Here is a 17,922-nt window from a genome sequence, read left to right as displayed (position 1 = left end):
AATGGGGGGACACAGTAGGTGAGAAATGCTTGTTAATTCAGGTCTGGCAATTATAATAGGGATTTTCATATAAAGCTGCATGATCCGGTCATCAGCTCGTGTGTTTAAGTGCAATAGACAAGTATCAAATGCAGTTATCATGTGCATGAAGGGTGTGGAGACAGATGAATAGTAGGGTGCAGATTCAGAATAATATTTGGAAGGAGGGAACAGGGCAAAGTTAGCTTGCTGAGTAGTTGATGTGGTAGGCTTGTTTGAAGAGATGGGTTTTCAAAGCGCGCTTGAATAGGACAGGGCTAGGTATCAGTCTGATCGTCTGGGGAAGTGCATTCCAGAGAGCTGGAGCAGCACGAGAGAAGTCTTGGAGACGGAGGTGCGAGGTTCGGATTACGGGGGATGTTAGTCTTAGGTCATTTGTAGAACAGAGGGCACGTGTAGGGCGATAGACAGAGACGAGAGAGGAGATATAAGGCGGTGCAGAACAGTGGAGAGCTTTGTGGGTGAGAGAGATGAGTTTATACTGGACCCTGTAGCGAATAGGTAGCCAGTGTAATGACTGGCACAAGATGGAGGCATCGGTGAAGCGGCTGGACAGAAATATGACCCTGGCTGCCGCATTCAAGATGGATTGGAGAGGAGAAAGTTTGGTAAGAGGGAGACCGATCAGAAGAGAGTTGCAGTAGTCCAGATGAGAATGAATAAGAGCGACAGTAAGAGTCTTAGCAGTTTCAAAGGTGAGTAAAGGTCGGATTCTGGAGATGTTTTTAAGATGCAGGTGACAAGAGCGACTGAGTGATCGGATGTACGGAGTAAAGGAAAGTTCAGTGTCGAATATGACCCCAAGACAGCGGGCATGCTGCTTGGGAGTTATGGTTGAACCCTCCAGGGTTATTTCGATGTTAGGTAGAGTGAGGTTAGTAGAGGGGAGAAACACAAGAAGTTCAGTTTTAGAGAGATTTAGTTTCAGATAGAGGGAGGACATGATGCTAGAGACAGCAGACAGACAATCCTTGGTATTTTGAATTAGGGTAGGGGTGATGTCAGGGGAAGAAGTGTATAATTGGGTGTCATCAGCATAGAGATGATGCTGGAACCCAAATCTGCTGATTGTTTGTCCAATAGGGGCAGTGTATAAAGAGAAGAGGAGGGGGCCTAGGACTGAGCCCTGCGGGACCCCGATAGTAAGGGGACGAGAAGAGGAAGAGGAGCCGGAAAAAGATACAGTGAAGGAGCGGTCAGAGAGGTAGGAGGAGAACCAGGAGAGGGCTGTGTCCTTGAGGCCTATAGAGCGGAGCATAGTGAGGAGGAGCTGGTGATCCACAGTGTCAAATGCGGCAGAGAGATCCAGTAGAATCAGCAGGGAGCAATGACCTTTCGATTTAGCTGTTATTATATCATTAGAGACTTTAGTGAGGGCAGTTTCAGTAGAGTGTAAAGAGCGGAAACCAGATTGTAAAGGGTCGAGAAGAGAGTTATCCGAGAGATAGCGGATTAGACGGGAGTGGACCAGGCGTTCCAGGAGTTTAGAGATGAAGGGAAGGTTAGAGACAGGTCTGTAGTTAGCAGTGCAGTTCTGGTCCAGGGATGGCTTTTTAAGTAAAGGGGTTATGATGGCATGTTTAAATGAGGAGGGAAATATACCTGAAGAAAGAGAGAGGTTAAATATTTTAGTCAGGTGAGTGGTGACCACTGGTGAGAGAGACTGCAGGAGCTGTGAAGGAATAGGGTCACTGTTGCAGGTTGTAGGCCGAGCAGAAGCGAGGAACTTGGAAACTTCTTCTTCTGAAACAGGCTCAAAGATGTCTAGTGAGCTTGAGGTGCGGCAGGGAAGGGGATCCAGGCACTGAGGAGATAGGGCTGAGATATCCTGATGTATGTGGTTGATTTTTTCTAGGAAATAAGTGGCCAGATCCTCACCGCTGAGGTTGGTGATGGGGGCCTGTACTTTAGGTTTCAGGAGGGAGTTTAAGGTTTCAAAAAGTCGTCTTGGGTTGTTGGATAGTGAGGTGATGAGGGTGGTGAAGTAGGATTGTTTGGCCAGATGAAGGGCAGAGTTATAGGTTTTGAGCATGAACTTATAGTGGATGAAGTCTTCTATGGTTCAAGAATTTTCAGACAATTGGCAACCCTGATGCTAATCCTATATTCTAAGATTTCACTATGGGAATCAATATCAGAAGGGTCTGAGGTCAGTTTTAGCAGATGAGATATATTTCGGGTAGAGTAATTTGCCCTTTATACACCTATTTAGATTAATATTGGTCTGATTGGACAGAAACTGGTCAGAAATGTGTATGTGTAAACGCAACTCTACAGTAGTGCTCATGCACATGGCCATAACGTGTTCATATTTCCTACTTCATACCTTCACAGTACATTAAGTTATAAAGCAGGATTGACTTGCTATTCATAATTTCTAACCAAGTATCTCAAAACTTGTAATGTTATGCGTCCTTTACTTTTTTGTATGTATAGTCAATCACTTCTAATTTCTTCATTTCTTCATTACTGCATTAATAACTTTTTTGACACTATAAAATAATCTTTAGAAGGAAATTTCTTATCAGCTTAAAACAGAAGACTGAATTAAGCAGACTCTTTAAGCCTAATTCTCAGATTCCCTATTTGTATCAATGTGTTCATTATTTTGTTTGCCTTCTTAAAATAAGATAATTATATTAATTCACCTATTGATGCAGAGAATTTAATCACATCAGGCTTACAGTGTAGATCAGAAATATTTAAGCAATAGAGTAATTGGTATTTTGGTTCTTTGTTCATAATTATAAACTTCACAAGATACATTACTATAAAAAAATACATTGGTTATTGTTGAATCCTTAACAAGTAAAACTATAATATTATCATGTAATTTTATCTATTCGGTGAATGTAGTAAAAGAAAAGAATACACAGACTCTCTGACCGAGCACTCCACCCCTCAGGTGTTTTAATTACAGCATGTCCTACCTTCCGATATAAATGTAGAGAGGATTTACATTAGCCAGGTTCCCAGCAACAAGAATTGCTTTATTGTGACAGCTGGGTACACCTGCATTGGCCAATTTATGCGCTAAGTATTCTCAATTTTTCCAATTTTCTAAGCAGTAATGCAATTTAAATGTCATATACTGTATTTCATGTTTGCATGCTATAGCACTACAGAGTACTACTTTATTTGTTGACACACCCATTTTCTATTTGGATGTGCCTGTCAGTCTGACATTTGTACACATAGGCTCTCTGACTGAGCATTCCACCCGTCTGCCTCAGGCGTTGATTACATACAGATCCTACCTTCCCATGTAAATATATAATACACACATCCCATTTAAAGTAAAAAGGGGGAATGAAGAGATCCATAGGCTAAAAATTAACTATTATTTCTGAAAATTAAAATTACAAAAATTTTAAAAAGCAGTGTCCCTCACATGGAAGACGGTCCAGACTATCAGAAACTAACACTTCATAATGATATGGTATATGAATGCCTAGTGGAATAAAATCAACATAGTAACAAATCAGGTAAAGTAACCTTCATATAAATTAAGATAACAGGCTTTAAAATCCTCAAATAAAGGGTTTGGTGCTAAACAAATAACAATATCCAGAATCAATAAATTCCAATACTTTGCTTAGTAGCTGCCTGACAGTGAGGAAAAAAATCAACAACTAGCTCAACCATAATGCATAAAGGTGATCTGCCTATGGAGTAATAATAGGAATGTGTGGAAAATGCAGAAGCCTACTTTGCTTATCCATCTGTAATAAGGGCAATAGGTGCAAGTTATTTGACCCAACAAATTGTATGGTAATATCTACTAGTGATGAGTAAGGAGACAAATAACCTTGGACCATATAAAAGACCGTGCCCGCAAATGGTAGGAGACCATGCCCGCAAATTATAGGGGACCGTTTCACCTTGCAATCTGGAGCCTGGAGTAACGTTCTCTCACCCCGATGCACATTTCGGCACTGGCTTCCCATATAAATGTAGATTTCAACCTACACACTAGGCAGGTTCTCAGCTACAAGAAGCACCTAATTGTGGCTGCTGCATACAAATGAATTGGCCAATTTATGCTCTAAGTATTTAACATTTTTCCAAATTTCTAGAGCAGTAATGCAATTCAAATTTCATATATTTCATGTTTTCATGCTATAGAGCTACATAGTGCTACTTTATTTGCTGTTCACATGATTAAAAACTGACTAGCTGAATCCTTTTAAGCTCTATGTAGAAACGAAACATGAAGTCAATTTTCCCTGAGTCACTGCAAAAGTACTTGGCAGAGGGGAGAAGTGGAGCAGCTGGGTCGGGAGTTGAAGAGGGGATAATAAATGTAGGGAAAAGATACTTCCTGGTTCTACATAGAGCAGAGAAAAGAGAAGAATTAGTTGGGTAGCAAGGCAAAGTGGGCAATTGTAAGTACACAGTCAGGGCCGGACTGGGACTAAAATTCAGCCCTGGCATTTGAAGTTACACAGGCCCACTAGTCACATGGTGACTATATAATATCTTTGTACACTTGTAGGTTACAAGAAGTCAGAGGAGATTAACACGACTATATAACATGTAGTCAGAGCTGTGCCCAGGATTTCAGCTCAGTCCTATTTATTGCTTTTAGGTACAGTACTCCTCCCAAATCTCTGTCCCCTTTTGTACGCACGGTAACAGAATTCCTGGCAGAACTGCTCTCTATTGGGCAACCAGACCCCCTGGTCATAGCCGCCCCTATCATACCTCCCAACTTTTGAAGAAGGGAAAGATGGACAAAGAATGCGGCGCGCATAGCGCGCCGCTGCAAATTTTGCCCACGCCCAGCCACACCCATTTCACAACTAGACACACCCATGTCCACACCTAATCGCACCCATTTAGCACTGCTGATCACACTGACTGGTACTGAGGGCACAGTGGCTGGCATTATGGGCACACTGACTGGCACTAAGGAAGAGAGAAAACAGAGAGAGAGAGAAAAAAGAAAACCGAGAGAGAAAGAAAGGGGAAAGAAAGAAAGAACAGTGAGAGACAAAGAAAGAACAGTGAGAGACAGAGAAAGAACAGAGAGAGAAAGAAAGAGGGGAAAGAAAGAAAGAACAGAGAGAGACAGAGAAAGAACAGAGAGAGAAAGAAAGAAGTAAAGAAAAGAAAGAAAGAACAGAGAGAAAGAGAGGAAAGAAAAAGAAAGAAAGAGGGGAAGAAAGAACAGAGAGAAAAAAGAAAGATTAGAGAGAGAAAGAAAGAACAGAGAGAGAAAGAAAATGAGGGAAAGACAGAACAGAGAATGAAAGAACAGAGAAAGAAAGAAAAAGAGAGAAAGAAATAAAGAAAGATTCTACAAAGATACTATAGCAGCCCGGCTCCCATTGTAGTGCCCACCTGAGCCTCCCGGTGCAGGACGTATCATGATCCGCTCACATGGCCGGCATCCCCGATTCTAAGGCGATCCTGCTGTCTGCGCTGTCGGAGGAGGACACGATGATGGATCTGAAGCATTCCTGGTTCCGTCACAATCTCCTCAAGAAATTCTCATTTCCGGTCAGCTTCCAGCACATCACTTCAGGTGGAACGTCATGTGTGTGTTTTAAAATGCTCCTCGGGGCTCCGCCGTGTACTCCTGTGTCCGTGGGAAAAGCCCGCTTTGTATGCTTTGTACACACTTGGCTCCTCTCCGTACATCCCGTACACATATGGCTCCACTCCATACACACGGCTCCACTCCGTCCACCTCGTACACGCGTGGCTCCGCTCCGTACACCTCGTACACGCGCGGCTCCGCTCCGTACACCTCGTACACGCGCGGCTCCGCTCCGTACACCTCGTACACGCGCGGCTCCGCTCCGTACACCTCGTACACGCGCGGCTCCGCTCCGTACACCTCGTACACGCGCGGCTCCGCTCCGTACACCTCGTACACGCGCGGCTCCGCTCCGTACACCTCGTACACATGGCTCCTCTCCGTACACCTCGTACACACGGCTCCTCTCCGTACACCTCGTACACACACACGGCTCCGCTCCGTACATCTCGTACACACGGCTCCTCTCCGTACACCTCGTACACACACGGCTCCTCTCCGTACACCTCGTACACGCGCGGCTCCTCTCCGTACACCTCGTACACGCGCGGCTCCTCTCCGTACACCTCGTACACACACGGCTCCGCTCCGTACACCTCGTACACTCACGGCTCCGCTCCTTACACCTCGTACACACGCGGCTCCGCTCCGTACACCTCGTACACGCGCGGCTCCTCTCCGTACACCTCGTACACGCGCGGCTCCTCTCCGTACACCTCGTACACTCACGGCTCCGCTCCTTACACCTCGTACACTCACGGCTCCGCTCCTTACACCTCGTACACTCACGGCTCCGCTCCTTACACCTCGTACACTCACGGCTCCGCTCCGTACACCTCGTACACTCACGGCTCCGCTCCTTACACCTCGTACACTCACGGCTCCGCTCCGTACACCTCGTACACTCACGGCTCCGCTCCTTACACCTCGTACACTCATGGCTCCGCTCCGTACACCTCGTACACTCACGGGTCCGCTCCGTACACCTCGTACACACACGGTTCCGCTCCGTACACCTTGTACACTCACGGGTCCGCTCCGTACACCTCGTACACACACGGTTCCGCTCCGTACACCTCGTACACACGCGGCTCCGCTCCGTACACCTCGTACACACACGGTTCCGCTCCGTACACCTTGTACACATGGCTCCGCTCCGTACACCTCGTACACACACGACTCCGCTCCGTACACCTCGTACACACACGGTTCCGCTCCGTACACCTCGTACACACACGGCTCCGCTCCGTACATCTCGTACACACATAGCTCCGCTCCGTACACCTCGTACACACACGGTTCCGCTCCGTACACCTCGTACACACGCGGCTCCGCTCCGTACACCTCGTACACACACGGTTCCGCTCCGTACACCTCGTACACACACGGCTCCGCTCCGTACACCTCGTACACACACGGTTCCGCTCCGTACACCTCGTACACACACGGCTCTGCTCTGTACACCTCGCACACACACGGCTCCGCTCCGTACACCTCGTACACACACGGCTCCGCTCCATACACCTCGTACACACACGGCTCTGCTCTGTACACCTCGTACACACACGGCTCCTCTCCGTACACCTCGTACACACACGGCTCCGCTCCGTAAACCTCGTACACACACAGCTCTGCTACATCCACACTGTAAATCCTGACCCCACACATACATACCTCAGCCAGTACCATGACAACAGCAAAGCAGAGTCTTGCAGACGGTAGAGGCAAGGCTGAGCGCACAGGACCTGTGATGAGGTCACAGGAGAGGCGGAGTCAGGGGTGACATAATCGGGGGTCTGGACAAAGGCTCCTGCTGATCATGTGACCCCCTGACTCCTCCCCTCCTGTGACCTCATCACAGGTCCTGCGAACAGAGCGAGCAGGCAAGCGAGTGCGACGCTGTGAGTGGCTGCGGAGGGGAGGGGAGGGGAGGGGAGGGGGTCTCATGCTAAGGCGAGGATGGGGGGCGAGGATGGGGTGCGTGGGGGGAGGCGTGGCGGCTTATCTCTCTGCAGTGCGGGAGGAACTTGAAACTATCACCGCCGTGCCCACAGAGGGCCGGCAGCAGGAGCAACAGTGGCCGCAGCAGCTGGCAAGCGGCCACCCGCGGCCCACGTGACAGCGGCCCAGCGGGAAAATGCCCGGTTGGTTATATTGCCAATCCGGGCCTGTACACAGTGCTATATAATATGATTGCAATATATTAAGAGGATAAAAAATTTGATGGAAGAGATTCTTTAAGTGTATGTGTTTAAGGCAGTGTCGGCTTCTAAGCTTCGGAGAAGAACAATATTGCACAGAAAGTCAAGCTCATTTACCAACCTGGAGGGTGCACAGATAAAGTAGCAATTAGTGTTGAGCGATACCTTCCGATATCGGGAAATATCGGATCGGATTGGATCGGACTGATACCCCAAAAATATCGGATATCGCCGATTCCGATACCGGAAACCAATGCAAGTCAATGGGACATAAATATCGGAATGAAAATAAACCCTTACTTTCCTTGTAGGTTAATTCTACATGTAGGAAAACAGCTAAGGATAATGTAGAATGTATTGGGGGAGGTGGAGGAGACATTAAAGGCATAGAGGTTTAGCCCAATCAAATGGAATAGCAGGAATTAATTTTTTTTTTAAGACGTTCAGAGTTACAAAGATATTGACTATGTTAAACTTTTTTATATTTTGTCAGATATTTATGTTTCACTACTAGTGTTGAGCATTCCGATACCGCAAGTATCGGGTATCAGCCGATATTAGCTGTATCGGAATTCCGATACTTAGTTCTGATACTTTTTTCATATCGAATACCGGAATCGGAAGTTCCCATAATGCTATGAGCCCGCTCGATTTGATTCAGCCAATGGGAATCCTCAGAAGTGTGGGCACATCCTGTTAGGCATGTAGGCATGTTAACTATTGGCATGGCTGTGATTGGCTGCTGAAATGATGTCATGATGCACTATAAAAGCCACCGCCACCGCCATTTCTGTTCACTCTGCTGTGAATTCAGTTAGGGACAGGCTGCTGTTAAAGACTGTGAGGGACAGTTAGAAATAGCGATTCTCAAAAAAAATTGTGCTTTACCCAGGCTACATAAACCACCACTGTAGCTTTCTTTTGCCTAGCAGCAGTGTTCACAGCTGTCTGCAAGGGCTGTGTGAGTGCAGCTCACGCTGTGGAGTGGGTCCTTAAGTCACGTCTGGTTGTAGGCCGCCCAGCGTGCGTCACTGCTGCCTCATACATATTTTTCTTTTCTAGCTGCTTATTTTTCATAAATTCTATCTAGTGTGCTTCCATCCGTATCCATATACGTTGGTTGTAAACACCAGTAGTAGACAGCGGAGCCTTTCTGCAGCCTTTCAGTGCTAGTGCCCACTTCTCTGCACTGTTCACGGCTGTCTGAGAGGTCTCTGACTGTGTGTGAGTGCAGCTCACGCTGGGTAGTGTGTCCTGCAGCTACGTCTGGTTGTAGGCCGCTCAGCGTGCGTCACTGCCTCACACATATTTTTCTTTTATAGCAGCTAATTTTTTATTCTCCTATTAGTGTGCATCCATCCGTATCCATATACGGTGGTTGTAAACACTATAGGAGTACACAGCGGAGCCTTTCTGCATCCTTTCAGTGCTAGTGCCCACTTCTCTGCACTGTTCACGGCTGTCTGAGAGGTCTCTGATTGTGTGTGAGTTCAGCTCACGCTGAGTAGTGTGTCCTGCAGCTATGTCTGGTTGTAGGCCGCTCAGCGTGCGTCACTGCCTCACACATTTTTCTTTTATTGCAGCTCCTTTTTTTTCCCCTATTAGTGTGCATCCATCTGTATCCATCTACATTGGTTGGTTGCAAACACTACATAGGAGTAGATAGAGAAGCCTTTTTTTCTGGCTTGTGCCCTTCAGCTGCAGCCAGATTAGTATTACCCAATTTTTTTGGAGCCTCATCTTTTGCATTGTAGGTTACCTGCCTGCATTGTAATAGCTTCAAAAAGTTTGTGATACTATCACTTTAAAATCTTTGGTCACATCCTTTTAGTTTTTTAAAAAAACAAAAAAACAAAATAAAGTTCAACAAACACTCCCTTTGACAGTTGTGTAGGCCACATTAGCTAATATTAAAGTGTAGTCCACACACACTTCATAAAATTAGTGTTTCTTATACCTGTTACCAGCTGTTCAGGAATAAGCACACTAAGCCCCCCTTTGTACTTTTCTGCCTATCTTTATCAGTCTAGCAAGATGAAGAAGGCAGGGAGTAAGGCACGTGGGTGTGGAGTTTCAGCAGGGAGAGGACGTGGGGATTCTGCAGGGAGAGGACGTGGGGATTCTGTGACTGCTGCGGGCACCAGTGAGTCAGCATCCCCCAGTTTTAGCAGGCAACAGTCCCCTGAGGAAGGAAGCTCTTTTGCTTCTGAAATGTACGTTGGGATTTTACAGCATTAGGTGTCCAGTGTCCTCTTTTTTGGTATGTGCATTATACTTGAACTTTGATTATTTAACCCTTCACTGGGTAGCTGATCATCTGGGGATGGTTCCCATTATGTTATAATGACTGGCCGGCACCCTATTCCATTTTGTACGATTTGCACATATTTAGGGATACTGTTCACCTTGGTGCTCTTTTTGTGTCACTCTTGTTATGCCATTATGCCATTTTTTTACCTGTGTTTCTAATAAAGAGCTGTGATGTTTCTATCTATTTTGGATATTCATGCACTGGTTTCTCTTTTGTTTTTTTGTAACAGTCCTTTATGCGCAGCTTTGTAGGACCTCGCCGTACCCCACTGCTGCGGGAGGAACAAATTGAAGCCGTTGTCGGATGGATGGCAGCTAACGCATCGACTTCAATGACTTCCACGTCCTCTCAGGGCCAGAGCACCGAAGAGCAACCATCTGTCTCTTCACCACCTGCCAAAGTGCCTAGGCAGTCAGAGAGCCCTGGACAGGAACCATCACAGTCTCTACTTCTGTTCTCTGAATCTGTTGGCTTGGAAAGAGGGGGCCAGCCAAGCAGCATTCAAGAATGTGAAGAAGAGGGAGTATGCAGTGATGCGCAACTTCTTTGTCCCTCGGAATCTAAAGAGGTGGGTGGGCCAGTTCCTATGGTCAGCAGACGATGATGACCTCAGATGATGACGAGACTCAGTTACCACTTTCTGGTGTGTACAGTGCTGGCGAGACAACCCAGGAGAAGAAGGTGTTTGAAGAGGGGAGTGTAGATGATGAGGTCCTTGACCCATCATGGCGTGAGGAACAGGAAGGTGGTGGGAGCAGCGCTGAGGAAGAGATTCCCCGAACGGCCAAAACAGGAGGGAGAGGGAGGGGGCAGACTTGGTTGCCTGTAGCCTCCACTTCGGCACCCGGTAGGAGCATTCCTCTTTCAAAAGGCAAAACGGGTGCTCCCAAGACTTGCAGTGCATGGTCCTTTTTTGACACAGTTGCAGATGACATTTGCTTTGTCAAATGCAAGCTGTGTCATCAGAAAGTCAAGAGGGAAAAATGTCAGCAACCTCAATACCACAAATATGTGGAAACATGTGCGGACCAAGCATGAGGTGGAGTTACACAGACACACTGAAGATGTAGGCCAACTTACAGCACCACCTACCACCTCTTCAGCTCATGTTGGGGCCTCTTCCTCCAGCTCACACACAGCTGGTTCGGCTTCCTCACAGGATCGCCAAGGAAGAACCTCTGGCATTGTTGTCCGGAGACCCAGTGAACTTCCACCCACAGCACCACGTTCGCAGTCCTCCTCACACTCCCAGGCCACTCTACAGCCATCGGTAGCACAGGCATGGGATAAAAGGCGGCCATACTCGGCAAACCATCCCCGAGCACAGGCTCTGAATGCTGGCATTGCCAAGCTACTGGCACTTGAAATGCTGTCATTCAGGCTGGTGGAGACTGACACCTTCCGGGACTTGATGGCATTGGCAGTCCCAGAATACACCGTGCCGAGCCGCTTTTATTTCAGCAGGCGAGCCGTCCCTGCCCTGCAAAAACATGTGGAGGGAAAAATACAACATGCGCTACTAATTGCCGTCAATAGCAAGGTCCACCTGACCACCGATGCGTGGACCAGTAACCATGGACAGGGATGATACCTTTCCCTCACTGCCCATTGGGTCAATGTTGTGGAGCCGGGTACAGATCTGGAGAGTGGCGCTGTACGTGTTCTGCCAACTCCACGGATTGCAGGAATCCAGTCTGTACACATTGACTCCTCATCTACTCAAGTTCCTCAGAAACAGCACAGCAGGAGCCTTTTACGACCGATATGAGCACAGCCGTGGCCAAACGTCAACAGGCCGTACTCAAATTAATTTCTTTGAGGAATCGAAGCCACACAGCGCAGGAGCTCTGGAATGCCATCAAGCAGGAGAGCGACGTGTGGTTTCTGCCAGCAAATCTCCAGCCGGGCTTGGTAGTGTGTGACAATGGCCAAAATCTGGTGGCAGCTCTTGGCCTAGGCAACCTCACTCACATCCCATGTCTGGCACATGTGCTGAACTTGGTCGTGCAGAGCTTTCTAAAGGACTATCCGGATCTTGATGCACTGCTGCACAAGGTCCGCATAGAGTGCGCTCACTTGTGGCGTTCCAGCACGGCAAGATCGCGCCTTGCTGCTCTGCAGCGCCGATTATGCCTTCCGGAACATCGCATCATATGTGACCTACCCACCAGGAGGAATTCAACGTTACATATGTTGGAGCGGTTGTGTGAACAGCAGGCAGCAGTCATGGAGTACCAGCTGCATCAGGCGCAAAAAAGTCGCACTGTGCGCCGATCACACTTCAGCACCACTGAGTGGGCCTCTATGAAGGACATCTGCCTCGTTTTGTGTGCCTTCGATGATTCCACGTGTATGGCGCTTGCAGATGATGCACTAGTCAGCATGACTGTCCCCCTTATCTTCCTGCTTCAAAAAACACTGCAAGCACTAAGGGAGGAGGTTTTGGAAGAGGTGGAGGATGAGGAGTCCCAAATGCCATCTGCTTCTGGACAGTCTTCGCTATGTGGTTCCTCAAAAAAGGCCTAGGCAGGGGACACTTTGGGAGGAGGATGAGGAGGAGTCAATGGAGGACGAAGACATCTCTCCAGAGGAGGGAGGTACACAATCCTCTAGTCAGTATGTTCAGCGAGGGTGGGGTGATGCAGAGCAGGCAGAGATGACGACTCAAGCAGGGGACAGCGTTTCTTTGGCAGTTGGGAGTCTGCAGCACATGGTTGATTTCATGCTGCAGTGCCTGAGAAACGACCGCCGCATCGCCCACGTTCTCAACACGACTGATTATTTGGTGTACACCCTCCTAGATCCTCGCTACCGGGACAACTTACAAAGCCTCATACCACCGTTGAACCGGGAGCACAAACTGCGGGAGTACCAAGACGCACTGGTGCAGTCCATCATGTTTTCCATTCCACCCGACAGCAGTGGTGCTAGTGCTTTACAAAGCAGCTCTGTGCGTCGAGGCAGTGGAGGAAACTCGGCACAAAGAGGGAGCAGAGGCAGCACCTCAGCACAAGGCAAGACCACTATGGCCCAAATGAGGCAAAGTTTTGTGTGTCCGCCACAATTGTCTACACCATCACAGACGGCTCCAGTCAGCAGGAGGCAACGTTTTCATCAGATGGTGACAGACTTCATGTCTTGCCCTGTCAGTGTACTCCCAGATGGCTCTTCCCACTTCAAGTTTTGGATCTCTAAGCTGGATACATGGCCATAGCTTAGCCAGAATGCATTGTAGGTAGAGTTGAGCGACTTTTGGTTTTTTAGGGTCGCGTTTCGTTTCGTGAAACCCGACTTTTCCAAAAGTCGGGTCGAGCAAGATCGTCCGATTATAGGGAAAAGTCGGGGTCGTCCCGAAACACGAAACCCAATGTAAGTCAATGGGGAATAAAAGTCGGCAGTGAGAGGAGGACAGGAAACACACCAACAGTGCCCATTTGAATGCCAAAAGCATCAATTCTTCTTACTTAAGCTTGTCAACCTTAATTAACTTCATAATACAAGTTACGCACTGAAAAATGGGGGTTATTTGGCTAAAGTTGTGGGGGGGGAGGGCTGGCTCCAGGTTTTCATGTGCCCTGGGCGAAAGAGCGCCCCTTTAACACATACCACAACTCATCATGCTCCGATACGGCAGAGAAATAGCGGTATAGTACAATGAAAAATACTTCACTTTTTACATCTCATGACAAGGCCCATCTATTTCTCCATACAGAATCATTGGTCCCATATTGTAAGGGATCCCAAGGGTGAACCCACTGGACCGTGGCAAGCGAACCTCCCCTGGGCGAGCGGGCCAGGTGGACCACCCCCTATACAGGGAGCGTTAGGGACAGGCCCAGGGGAAACTACTCACCACGGCAGCTGGTACCCGAGAGGGCCGGAGGTACGACAAGAGAACTGGCAGGCAGGCCAGTCATCATCTGGGACAAAAGTCTTGCCGGGGGGCAGGGAAGCCAGGTTAACCGGTGCGACTACGATGAGCTTGTTTGGCTCCACAATGTGCGAGGGCTCCTCCTCGTTGTCGGTGACTAGGAAGGATCGGGATAGGGCATCCGCTTTGAGATTCTTATCACCCGGACGGAAATAAAGCTCAAAATCGAACCGATTAAAGATTAATGACCATCGAGCCTGCCGAGGATTAAGCCTTTGTGCTGATTGAATGTAGGCTAGATTCTTGTGGTCGGTGTAGATCTGGAGTGGATGTACAGCTCCCTCCAGAAGATACCGCCATTCCTCCAAGGCTAGCTTAATGGCAAGCAGCTCTCTGTCCCCGATGGTATAGTTTCTCTCCGAAGGGGAGAAAGTCTTGGAGAAGAAGCCGCAGGTAACCAAGCGACCAGAAGGGGATCTCTGAGAGAGAACCGCACCGGCTCCAGTGGCTGAAGCGTCTACTTCTAGGGTGAACGGTTTGTTAGCCTCTGGACGGTGTAGCACCGGGGCGGTGGCAAAGGCTTGTCTCAAGGTTCGAAAGGCGTTCTCGGCCTCGGGAGGCCAGTGGTGAGGATCGGCTCCCTTTCGGATCAGAGCAGAGATGGGAGCGGTCAGAGAGGAAAAGTGCGGAATAAACTGCCGGTGGCGAATCCCAGGAACCGGTGGATCGCCTTAATTCCTTGAGGACGTGGCCAGTTGAGAACGGCAGACACTTTTCCTGGATCCATGCGCAAGCCGGAATCGGAAATGATGTAACCCAAGAACGGCAGAGACGACTGTTCGAAGGCGCATTTCTCCAGCTTGGCGTAGAGGCGATGTGTTCTCAAACGGAGTAAAACTTGACGCACGTCTTTTCGGTGTGAGGACAAATCCGGGGAGAACACCAGAATGTCGTCCAAGTAAACCACCACGCAGGAATAGAGAAGATCTCGGAATATGTCGTTGACGAATTCTTGGAACACTGCGGGGGCGTTGCATAAGCCGAAGGGCATAACCAGATACTCATAGTGACCGTCACGGGTGTTGAAGGCGGTCTTCCATTCATCACCAGAGCGGATCCGGATCAGATTGTAGGCCCCTCGGAGGTCTAATTTTGTGAAGATCCGTGCACCCTGTAGACGGTCAAATAGCTCCGGAATGAGGGGAAGAGGGTATTTGTTCTTAATGGTGATATCGTTGAGCCCTCTATAATCAATACAGGGACGCAGGGACCCATCCTTCTTCTTGACAAAAAAGAACCCGGCTCCTGCAGGTGAGGAAGACTTGCGAATAAAGCCTTTGGCCAGGTTTTCCTGTACGTATTCGGACATGGCCAGGGTCTCAGAGGGAGACAACGGGTAGATCCGACCACGGGGCGGCGTAGAACCGGAAAGCAGATCGATGGGGCAGTCATATGGACGATGCGGGGGCAAGGACTCTGCTTCCTTCTTGTCAAAGACGTCCACAAAGGCCCTGTAGGCGGAGGGCAACTCGGTTGATACCGACGTTGAACGTGGGAATTTCGGTGGCTGTACAGGAAGTAAACACTTGTCTTGACAACGTTGGCCCCACCGAAGAACGTCACCAGAACGCCAATCTAGGATAGGTTCGTGGATCCTTAGCCAGGGAAGCCCCAGGAGGATGGCATGGGACAAAGAAGGCAGTACGTAGAATTCTATCTTCTCCCGGTGTAAAGCGCCGACCTGAAACTCGACCTCTTCGGTAACCTGAGTAACGGACTCCCGCAGTGGTTGACCGTCGACCGAGGCAATCTGCCGAGGGGTCTCCAGGGATCTGACAGGAATTCCAAGTCTCTTAACCGCCTCAAGTTGAACGAAGTTACCAGCCGCCCCAGAATCTATATAGGCCCATTCAGAAAAACGTTTAGAGCCCAGACGCGAAAGGACAGATAGAGTCAAGGGTAGAGAGGAGTCAAAATTACCTAGGAAGACCTCTCTTACCTGTCCTAGGCGGAGGCGTTTCCCGGGCGAGTGGGGCAGGCGCGAAGAAAGTGAGACGCACTCCCACAGTAGAAACAGAGCCCCTGTTCGACCCTCTCCGGCGCTCCTCCACCGGTTTGAGGCGGTCCACCTGCATGGGTTCCGGTAGCGGGAGCGTGGACGCTGGTGTTGAGCGGGGGGGTCTCCTGTCCCTAGCGAGCTCTCGGGAGCGTTCTTGAAAGCGGAGATCGATGCGGGTAGCCAAAGAGATTAAATCCTCCAAGGAGGAGGGGGTATCACGACCCGCCAATTCGTCCTTGATTCGCCCCGAAAGACCCCGCCAAAAGGCTCCCACCAAGGCCTCATTGTTCCAACCCAACTCTGAGGACAGGGTGCGAAACCGAATGGCGTACTGACCTACTGAGAGCGAACCCTGATGGAGATTAAACAACGCTTCGATGGTGGAGGCAAGGCGACCGGGTTCATCAAACACCTTACGAAAGGTGTCTAGGAAAAAGGAGAGTTGGGTAACCAGGGGGTCGTCTCGTTCCCAGAGGGGGTTAACCCAGGCTAGGGCCTCTCCTTCTAGGTGGGACACGATGAAGGCCACCTTGGCACGGTCGGTGGGGTATTGTTGCGGCAGCAACTCGAAATGTAGCTGGCATTGATTTAAAAACCCTCTACACGTCTTGGGGTCGCCACTATATCGCGGGGGTTTAGCCAAACGCGGGGATGGGGGCGGTGCCGCAGGCTGCACCGGAGCTGCAGCCGCGGTCTGGAGGGCCAGCAAGCGGTTGTCCACCGAGGCCATGTAATTCAGGATATGAGCCTGGGTGTCGCGCTGCTGAGCAAGCTCCTGCTGGAGACCGGCGATCTGGGTGGCGTTCCCTGGGTCCGAGGCCTGTAAAGACGAGAGGCGCGACTCCATGGACTTGAGGAATGACATGATCCTCGCCTGGTTTTCCCGCAGAAACAGAAGTTCCTTTTGGGTCGGGGTCGGAGCACCAGCGGGGTCCATGGCCTGTTCGTTCTGTAAGGGATCCCAAGGGTGAACCCACTGGACCGTGGCAAGCGAACCTCCCCTGGGCGAGCGGGCCAGGTGGACCACCCCCTATACAGGGAGCGTTAGGGACAGGCCCAGGGGAAGCTACTCACCACGGCATCTGGTACCCGAGAGGGCCGGAGGTACGACAAGAGAACTGGCAGGCAGGCAGATGAAGGCGCTGGACCGGAACCGGTAGAACTGGAACTCAGGAACGGAGGCTGGCGGGTACCGGCAGGAACGGTGAGACACGGATCAGACGGAGGCACAGGCTGGAAGCGGACACGAGATGGCGGGAACTGGGGAAACACAAGGACCAGGTAAAGCTAGGAGCACGGGAACGACAGGCAGACAGGGAGCCGGAGTCACGGGGAGCTACAAGTGACGAACAGGCAACGATTCCTAGGAAGAGGCTGCCTCTTATGGAGACCTGAGTTCCGGGTCCGGTCAGCGGGGTCAGGGGGGCGGAGAGAAGGATGGGCTTGGCCTGTACTGAGGGCAGAGGCGCGAGGCGCGCATGCGCCGTGGGTAGGACAGCGGGACAGAGCGCGGGCCCGACGGCAGAAGTGCGGGTGAGCGCGCGCCCGCTGTAGGGGAGCGTCGAAGGCGGCGGGCGCTCCCGGAGGCCACCGGCGACGCTGAACCCGACAGGGAGGCGACAGCAGGAGCCGCGTGTTAGGCGGAGGTGGAGAGCGTGGAGCCGGCGGGACCGGGAGAGGCGGTAAGTATTACACATATAATGTTTGAAACAGTATATGATGAGCTCCACATAATGCTACAGTATATGTTGGTCCCCATGGATGAAGCTCCACTGTGTTATGGGCCCAAATAATGCTCCAAACATAATGGGCCCCATTTCTAATGCTCTAGTGTATAATGGGACCTGTAAATGCTGCTCCAGTGTCTGATGTCCACCTTTGGAATGTTCCAGTGTATGG

Source organism: Dendrobates tinctorius, unplaced genomic scaffold (assembly GCF_039654945.1).
Source record: "Dendrobates tinctorius isolate UK_male_01 unplaced genomic scaffold, ASM3965494v1 ptg000036l, whole genome shotgun sequence".
NCBI lineage: Eukaryota > Metazoa > Chordata > Amphibia > Anura > Dendrobatidae > Dendrobates > Dendrobates tinctorius.
The sequence above is the reverse complement of the archived record's forward strand: the minus strand, read 5'-3'. Positions refer to the sequence as shown.